Raw genomic sequence first — 9,971 nt, forward strand, 5'->3', positions numbered from 1 at the left:
GCAATGGCATCACGTCGTTAGTCTGTGTCTTCCCGATTCTCACCCAGGGTGTTTGTCTTTCTCTCCACTTGCTAAGAACAGGAAATTGCAGAAATAAAGATTTAATCAGTTCCCCTTTCTTCAGGGAGCCTTGCTCGGTTTAACTGAGGTCGGTAATACATTTAGATTTGTCCAAATAAGTTATACCATTTATTGGAATAGGCTAATTTTGTGTAATTTTAAAACATGTTCTTCTCACTACGAAGTTTATCTCAGAGAAGGTTGCCCTTTGAAAGGAAAAATAGGCAACACCTTGGAGACACTGTCCATTACTCACCGACCTAGAAAAATCCCCTTCTAGTAACTCAGGCCCAAGCAGGTCTAAAAGGCTTCTAGGTCAGCCGTGTACGCTGAATGTGGCGCAGAATTTATTCCTATTAACGGCCCCTGAAGTCCGTACAGCATTTTAGTTAACATGGAGCTTCCACAGGCTGTGTTTAGTCTGAGCCTCAACTACCCTGAGGGTATTGGGAGCAAGGCTTACCACACCCCACTTGACAAATGAGGAAAAAAGACTCTTGGGAGTGACTTTTCCAATTGAGGTCTGGGTTCTGGTCTAGAAGCGAAGATCGTAAACCCTCCGGGGCTACCCCTAAGAGACAGGAAATCCAATGAGCAAAATGATCTGACCCGCTTTCTCACCTCCCACATCCCCACCCTTTCTCTGAGACAGTAGAAGAGGCCTTACCATAGAGCCACCTTGGACAACAGGGAAGGAAAAGAGGCTGTAATTTGTCAGCAGGGCCCAAAGTCCGGAGGGCAAGCCAGGCTGAGCCCTTTGGTCATTTTGCCTGCAACCACATATAGCACTGTTACTACCCCAAAACTTACCATTCCTGTGTTCCCAACTCGCTGACCCCCACTGCTGCTCCGGATTGCCTGGGCACTCTGGGGTGGGGAATTAGGAAAATCCAGAATGATGTACCACCCCAAGTAATAAGATCTAACACAGAACTAAGAATTCCAAGTCAGTAGCCGAGGTTCACGGAAGATATTTAAATGAAAGGAGGGTACCTGTTTTTTAAAAGCTAACACTCTGTAATGAGATTACATGAGCACAAAGGATTAAAGTTTTTGTAGTGAAATGACAGGAATGTTTTAATAAAGCATGATCATGCTTTTTCATGCAAGATGCTTTGTAAATGTCATTTACTTAATTCTTGAAACATAACCTTGAGATAGTCTTTATTACTCCTGCTTCTCGCATGAGGAAACTCAGGTTCAGAGAAGTTAAGTGACCTGCTTGAGGTCATACAGTGGAAGTGGAGACAGACTTTGAACTCACGCAGCAAGTCCCATGGCCTTTTTAGGGTACCGCCTCCGGTACTGGATTACCTGTTCCCATTTCTAATTTCCCAAACGTCCCATCTCCATAACTCATTACACAAATGAGTTTGTCTTCCTGTAGTGGAAAGTTACTTATCTGGTAGTCTAACTTTTAAGAAACAGGAAGTCTGCAAAAAACCTCTTCTGAGAAGCAGATAGATGTTACAGCCGGCGTTCACATGTGAGAAGACTCTCGCGGGCGTTGAGTATGTCTTTTATGTTTACTGTGTAATTATTTTGGATGTTACAAGACTTCAATGATAGGACAGTGCAGGAGTTTTCCCTCTGATCTTCCATTGACTGGCTGCTTTTCTACCTTCGGTTCTCACTTTAGATGTTACAACCTGTGAGAGGCTTTCCCTGTGTTCTTTATAGCACTTATTATAATTAATAATGATGGATTTACTTGTTTACTGCTTGTCTTCCCAACAAGATTGTAAATTCCCAAGGACCAGGAACTGTGTCTGCTTTTTCACCAGCGTTTTCCCAGCACCTATCATGGTGCCTGGCACAAAGTAACAACTCAGTAATTGATTGGATGGAAGGATGGTTGGATGAATGATGGATGGACAGATGAGAGAATCATTCCCAGAAGAGTTTCCAAAGGGATCTGAGGAAATAGGTGATTTGGTAATCTGTTCTACGAGAGTTAGGGTAAGTCAATCACCTTTCCCTAAAATAGGTCTGAGATCTGGTGGCTTCCTAAAGACAATGTATAGGAACAAGGAGGCCACTCTACCAGAACAGCAGGGGAAAGGAAGGGGAAACTGAGAACTTACCAAATGCAAAGCAGTATGTTAGAGTCACATTATCTCATTTAACATAAAAAGCACTGCATGAGAAAGGCTTTATCCCTATCCTACGAATGAAAAAAGTGAGACTCATACCGGTGAGATTGCCAAAGGTCATTTAACCAAGAAGTGGCAGAGCCAGGATAAAGAGATAGATTTGTCATATTTCAAAGACCATGTTTTGTTTTAAGCAAATTAGATTTTAAATTTTTTGGTCTTTATATTAGCCTCTAACTTACATACAAGAATTCCTCATATTTTAAGTACAGCTTGATAAAATCCAAATATGTATGCATCCTTGTAACCACCATCCAGATAAAGAAATAAGACATTTTTTAGCCCCCCAGAGGTTCCTCTGCACTTCCTGTCAGGCAATATTCCCAAGTCTACCATTATTTTGACTCCTGTCATGACAGGCTCCTGTTCCCTGTTTTCTCAAACTTCATGTATAATGGAATCTTATAATACACCTCCTTTTGTTCTGGGCTACTTTTTTTTTTTTTTAGAGATTTTATTTATTTATTTGACAGACAGAGATCCCAAGTGGGCAGAGAGGCAGGCAGAGAGAGGGGGGCGGGATGCAGGCTCACCGCTGAGCAGAGAGCCCGATGCGGGGCTCGATCCCAGGACCCTAGGATCATGACCTGAGCCGAAGGCAGAGGCTTAAACCACTGAGCCACCCAGGCGCCCTGGGCTATTTTTGTCTGCAAGATTCATCCGTGTTTTTGCTTATAGTAGTAATTGATTCTTTTTCATTTTTGAGTTTTACTCCAATGAATTAATATAATCACAACTTATTTATTTATTCTAATGTTGATGGACATTTGCAGTATTTCCAGTGTGTTATTACTGGAGCATTATGTATATTCTTGAATGCATGTTTTGGTACAACTCATTTCTGTTGGGCATACACTCAAAAGTGAAATTGCTGGTCATAGCTTTTCATATGTTTAGTTCTGGTCAATTCTGCCACTTTTTCAAAGTGGTTGCATCAATTTACACTCTTTTTAAAATTTAAATTCAATTAATTAATGTATAGTGTATTCTTAGTTTCAGAGGTAATGTTCTGTGATCATCAGTAGTATATAATACCCCGTGCTCATTACATCACGTGCCCTCCCTAATGTCCATCACCCAGTTAACCCATCCTCCGAACCCCGTCCCCTCCAGCAACCCTTAGTTTGCTTCCTATGATTAAGAGTCTCTTATGGTTTGTCTCCCTCTCTGATTTCAGCAGTTTACACTCTTACCCACCACAATGCAGAGAATTCTCATTGTTCCATAACCTTGCCAACTCTTATTATCATTGGTCCTTTTAATTTTAGCCACTCTGGCGGAGGAAGGCCATGTTTTTATAAACTATACCTCGTTGCCTTAGCATGTGAGGGATGAGCCTTCAGAAAAGAAAAGACCAAGAGTTTGTCTCTGCTTCTTGGGTGAATCTGACATGATACTATTCCCAGCTCTCTAGTAACACACAAGAATGTGGCTCTCATATCTGGACGCACAGTGGATGAAGAAGTGGGGCCTCCTCAAAGGATAGAACAGACTCTAACTACTGGCTCATGAATGTGATTGAGACAAACGGACCTATTGGGAGAGAAATGGGTCACAACAAAGGGAGAACTTTTATCCCTTTGGTCAGAGCAGCAGAGCAGTGAATAGGTCTCAACAAAACCAGTCCACCTTTTCAACACCAGACCAGGACTCCTTTTAGGTAAGGCAGTGCCCAACCATGTAGGAGGTCAGATAACAGAAAATTGCCCCCATAATTATCATTTTTTGAGCACTTTCTATATGCCAGAGAAAGTACTTCAGACTTTATAGAATACAGTAACTAGGACTGTTGGGTTGTAAATAACAGAATAGAACCTGATCATTAACATAAATAAATTTATTTAAAAGATATTTATTCTGAGATTGTCCTCTTGATGTGGGTGCTGAACTTTATTCCATTTTATATAATAATGGTATGTATGGATGATAATTGCTAGTTGTTATCAGTTAATGTTCCTTTTAATCACCGTGTAAAGTGTGATATATTCTGGTTGGATGGGGGCCAGTGGCATGGGTAGTGAAAAAATTCACCCAAGGCAGAACAAAGAGATAGAAGTTTATTGAATACATTACCAGGGAGCAGCTGGCAGGACAGCAAAAGATAGACTGTCCACCACGTGGTGGTGGTGAGGGGCTATAGTCATAGGGCAGAGTGAGGAAGTATGGGAACATATGGAACTTTCCCTTTTTGATAATCTTAGGAACTGTGCCTTGTTGCAAATAGCTCATGGGTCAGTTAGGGCCAATGGCTATTTCAATGTGGGTCACTTAATGTGCCTGTTTGGTAGTCATTGTGGGCCTTTTTGCCTTGCTCACGTTTCCATCACACAGGCCTGTTGCCTAAGAGTGGCCTCTATATAAAGTGCACAACACTAAGCCATTCTCCTGCTCCCACTGACCAAATACTGTTGGAAAGGTTGTGCATGGAGCTAAATTTTATTGTCACATGACACTCCAGTGGGAAAGCTACTGCTTCACACCATTCTGTAAACATGGGTGCTTTCATTCTTTTATCCAAGAATAGGCCTCACGTTCTTATCAAATCCTACTTATTAATGACGGTTACGTAAGCTTCTATGGTGGTGATATACTATTATTAACTACAGTCCGTACTTCACTCAGATTTCCTTAGTATTCACCTAATGTTCTTTTTCCATTCCACAGTTCTATGCAGGTTACATCATCACGTTCAGTCACTCTGTCTCACTAAGATCTTCTTGACCGTGGCTGTTCTGTTTCTCAGATTTTTCTTGGTTCTGATGACCTTGATATTGATAGTTTTGAGGAGTAGAGGTCAGGCATTTTGTGAGAGGCTCCTACATTGGCACCTGTCTTATGTTTTTCTCGTGGTTAAACTGTGGTGGTGGGTTTGAGGAAGAAGACCACAGAGGTAAGGTGCCATTTTTATCACATCATGTCAAGCCACATGAGTTAGGACTGTTGATATTGGCCTTGATCACCTGACTGAGGTAGTGGTTGTCAGGTTTCTTCACTATGAAGTTACTCTTCTTCCCCACCTGCCTTCTGTGCTGTACTCCTTGGAGGGAATGAATGAATGAATGAACATTCCCACATTTAAGGGTGGAGTCTTTACATAAATCATTTGGAATTCTTCTGCATGAAAGATTTGTCTCTTCTTTATTAATTATTCATTTATTTATCAGTATGGACTTAAGTTTATTTCGCATTTTGTGTTGTAACTCAGTACTACTTTTTTAATTTTCTTGTTCCGATTGTTTTAGCTTTGACCATTGGAGTCCTTTCATTTGTCTCCTGTAACTATTTAACACATTCCCATCTTTGGGGCTTTTTTTTAAAAAAAAAAAGTACTTCCCTACTTTCAAGCACTACATAATGTTTCAGGCTTATCTTAACTATTTCCTAGAATCAGTCATTTCTCCAAGGTGCAGGACTAATTTTTAAAATATGTTTTATATCCTAACTAAGTGCCTTACCTTAGCACAGGTCAAAGTCAGCTAGGAAACATAATTTTAGTAGTGTGTATGTGTACAACCATCACCACACCCAAATGATGTGGCTGGTTAGAAAAACTCTATACATATACGCCAGCCACAAAACTATTGGCATTCCTGCTTGGTTATAATATTCAGACAACCTGTTATCTTCATTCCTCCTTAAACATTGTTATGAGTGATATAACAGACAGGTTAATTGCAGATGAGAAAAAACAAACCTAAACATTTTAGTTCCAACTCATCAGTCGTACCGTATGAGGAAGAAACTCTGATGATACAGACATTGCTTTTCAAAGCAATGCAAGCACACCCCGGGGTACACAATGTCGGTTCAAGGAAGAGGAGAAATTAAAGTGCTATCTTACGGGATCATCAAAGTCCTTCAATATTTTGGGGAGCGAGGGACCAGTTGTTATTAAAGCTGATAACGGAAAATTTCCACTTTCAAATTAAAACCAAGCTTAATGATATTTGAAAGTTTTACTTAGAAGTGAGTGAAGCAGACAAGTCATGTTGTTCGGTAGCGCTGGTTTCCAGCTACATTTCCATATTTGGAGGATCCTCTACCATGGTCATTGGGTGCCACACTTAAATTTTTTTGACATGTTTTCTTAATTGAAAATGGAATAATAGTAAATTATCAATAATTGGTGAGTAGTTCTTTAGTCAAAAGTTAAAAATGGTTTCTTTTGTTGTTTTGGTTTGGGAAGCCAGTCATTCCAGAATGGAATTGCCCCCAGGAGAAAAGTATACCTCCTGTCCATTCTCCCTCATTCCATCCTCAAAAAAGAAATGCTGATCTGGATTGGTCAGGTTCAGGAACTTGTTCTCTTTTGGGATTTTATCGCTTGAGATTTCTCTTGCATTTCCAGGCCATGAGGTTGGAAGATAAAGAGAGCTTCCCAGCCTCAGTCAGGTTTGAGCATTTCGTTCCATCTCATTTTTGGGCTTTCTCATTTCGCTGGACTCGTCAGTAGTACTCTTTCCATTAAGGGACTCCTTTGCCCTGGGAAGTTGTAGAGCGGGCCATCTGGACCAGCTACGGAGTCATATGTTATATATCCAGATTCATAAAGCAAAATATTCTCTTACTTCTCCTTATTGGCTGGGTTTCTCTTCTTAGAACCTGCCTTTCCCTCAGTGAGGCAAATAAGAGAGTCAAGCTGGAAGTGTGGGTGTAGGAAGAAACAGGTATAGGAAGCCTGTTGACCTCTTTTGATCTCCTTTGTACTGACTCTACTTACTGCAAAAGAAGCCCTTCATACGTTTTAATCCAATTAAAAGAAGACTTCATTTGGCATTGGAGGAAAAGCCTCATAGTAATAAAAAGCAGGTCTTTATTTGGCCTTGAGTTTAGGATTTAACTTGGGGGTAGAAGCAAGGAGGGGGAGGTCATGAGCAATGTCAGGACAAAGTTCAAGAATTTGGACTTGGGGTCCCTTTTCCAATGCCAACTGAATATCAAATAGACATGAATTATTATATTTCTCCATTTTTTTGTGTAGTAAGAGGTAGTATCTTGTAAGATTATTATAAATTGTCAGAGAATTATACATTGTTCCAATGATTTATACTTTGGGAAATTGCTTGCTTTTTCTAAATGGACAACCAGTGACTAAAAATCTTTTGAAAGAACCCATAATAATGAGGACAATGAAATGTGTGAAGCCAATTTCTATCAATGTGATCATTTTGTCTTTATCAGATGTTCTCATTTCAATTATATTTCAATATTTACTTTGTTTGAAAAATGTTATACTAGTCAACCTGATAGCTACAGAAGGAAGTATCTATTTTGAAGGGAAAAAAAGCCATTAATAGGTCATTTTGATCAATAGAGAAAAGTATGTAAGAAAAAACCTTTCCCCCTCTTGATAAAGAGGTTAAATGCTTTCTAGCTAAAGGATGAAATAAAAAACACCAAGAAAAGGGACAGGGTGGCTGGGTTATGGACATGGGGGAGGGTATGTGCTATGGTGAGTCCTGTGAAGTGTGTAAACCTGACGATTCACAGACCTGTACCCCTGGGGCAAATAATACATTTTATGTTAATTAAAAAGAAACACACACACACACACACACACACACATACACACACACCAAGAAAGACTTCACAGGAGCAATTAGTAGGATGGTGGAAATGATGCATTATTAAAACATTCACTAACTAAATGCGTTTCAGGTTTTAACAAAAGAATATAATGAAGGCAGATAAGTTTATCATCATAAAATTACACTGAGGTCCAACACTCTAGGTGGAATAATATGACACCAAAACCAGGAAGTCAGTGCCATGACCGCAATCTCTTGCTCTTCCCTTTCAATGCGATGTCAAAGTAGTCATTATAAAGGATGAGTCTTTCCTTCGAATGCTCTCATGTGGTATTTGAAATTCATTTCTAGTCTAAAACACAGAATGAAGAGTTTAATGGCACATTTGTTCCATGAAATCTTGACCATACTTTTGACTCTCACATGAATTAATACAAGCTGGTTTTTGGAAAGACACTGGTAAGCACAGATCATTTTCAAGTACATCCTTCAGCGACTGCCCTCCTCTACAGCTGCCTTTCTCCTCCCCCTATCTCTTCTGTTAACTACTTGTCTTACTAATAGTTTATGTATTTAGTCAATTCATTTACACAATCAATTATAAAAGATAGTGATATTGATTAAATAAAGGGTTCCAAACTGGTTAGAAGGCAAATTCAACTAATAGACATATTTGCTTTGATCCACTGGATTCAAAAAATCTAGAAATACCACAAAAAATTTAGATTTCTAGGTTTCTCTTGATAAATCAGAAGAGCTTTCAGCACTGGACCTGAATTTTATGTGACTAGAGCTGGAGTAAAATATAAGAATGCCCCCGTTGGGTATATCCCACCTCTGTACGGCTCACAGCCATCCAGGTTCACTCATGCAATACCTAGTTGGACCCTAGAGGCTTGTGAATATGTGATCCTTGGATGATACTGACATGGGTGACAGTGGTAGTGGTGGTATGCAGATGCGCTTATGCAACAAACATTCAACCAAGATGGCTTAACAAATAGTCTCAGCCCATTATTACTTATGTTATTCACTTCTCCCACAGTATTTGATGGGCTATCAAATACTAAAACATTCTTTTAGGGATAAACAAAATGGATTCTTAATTATAAATATCATGAAAAGAGAACTTCCTGTATCCACAAAGTTGCATGCTAATCCCATGAGACCTTTATCCCTACTTTGTTCTCTTTCTTCTTGAGTTTTTTCTTTCCCAAATGTATCACAGAGAAGTAATAATCTATTTTTTAAAGAAGATTTATTTTGGATTAAGTGATTTCATGGTGCAACATGGTTTTAAACAAAAATAGAGATCAGTATGAAAATAAAACAAATTGTACACATTAAAATATCTTTCCCTCAAAGCATTTTGGAATCATAAAAAAATACAACACAAAAGTCAGGGGTTCAGGTGAGGATAAGAATACAAACTTTCCAGAAAACCAACATCTAGTCTACATTTCAGAGTCTCAGGCTCCATTTAATACCACCCACAAATCATTTCTAGGATGTCAACAATCTGCATTATTTGCACTGGAAAAAAATAGATGAAATTTAAATATAAGGTGAAATGAGAACTGTATGGTCTTAATGTCAATACTAAATACCTCCCATTATTTCTCTGTTAAAAGTCACACTGGATGAATATGAAGCTTAAGTCAACTCAACAAAAATAGAAACATAGCTCTTGACTGTGACACATGGAATAATGGACACATGGCTGGAGTTGGTGAAAAGAAATGGAAAGGCTTAAAAAAATACATCACCTGTGCTCTACTGAAATCTTAGAAATAAATATGGTATTTTTTTTTACAGAGCCTTAATATTAAAAAGTAAGCATTATTATAAAATTAGATTAATACTTTCAGTAAGAGGCAAGAGAGATGCATGTATTTCCATTTTGGAATGCCTGCATCCCTATTATAAAAACATGTAATCGTATGCATTTTCCTATATATTAACAGCTTCAGATTTTACTTACGATATCATATAAAGAAAAATAGGTTGTAATAACAGCTTTTAGAGCATTAAGGTCCTAAAAGAACATTCAGTTCTGTGTTTTTCCTGGTTAGTCCTTCCAGGTATTTCTTGAATATTATCCATCCTCTTTTACAGAAGGTGTAGTAACCGGAAGTTTACTGATGGTTCCTTACCTGCATCAGTAATAGCTAACTCAGGCTGAATCCCACAAGAGACCTATCGACACTCCTCAGGGAGGTAATATCCTAAG

The sequence above is a fragment of the Enhydra lutris genome, unplaced genomic scaffold, assembly GCF_002288905.1.
Source record: "Enhydra lutris kenyoni isolate GAN:26980312 unplaced genomic scaffold, ASM228890v2 scaffoldscaffold1, whole genome shotgun sequence".
Classification (NCBI taxonomy): Eukaryota; Metazoa; Chordata; class Mammalia; order Carnivora; family Mustelidae; genus Enhydra; species Enhydra lutris.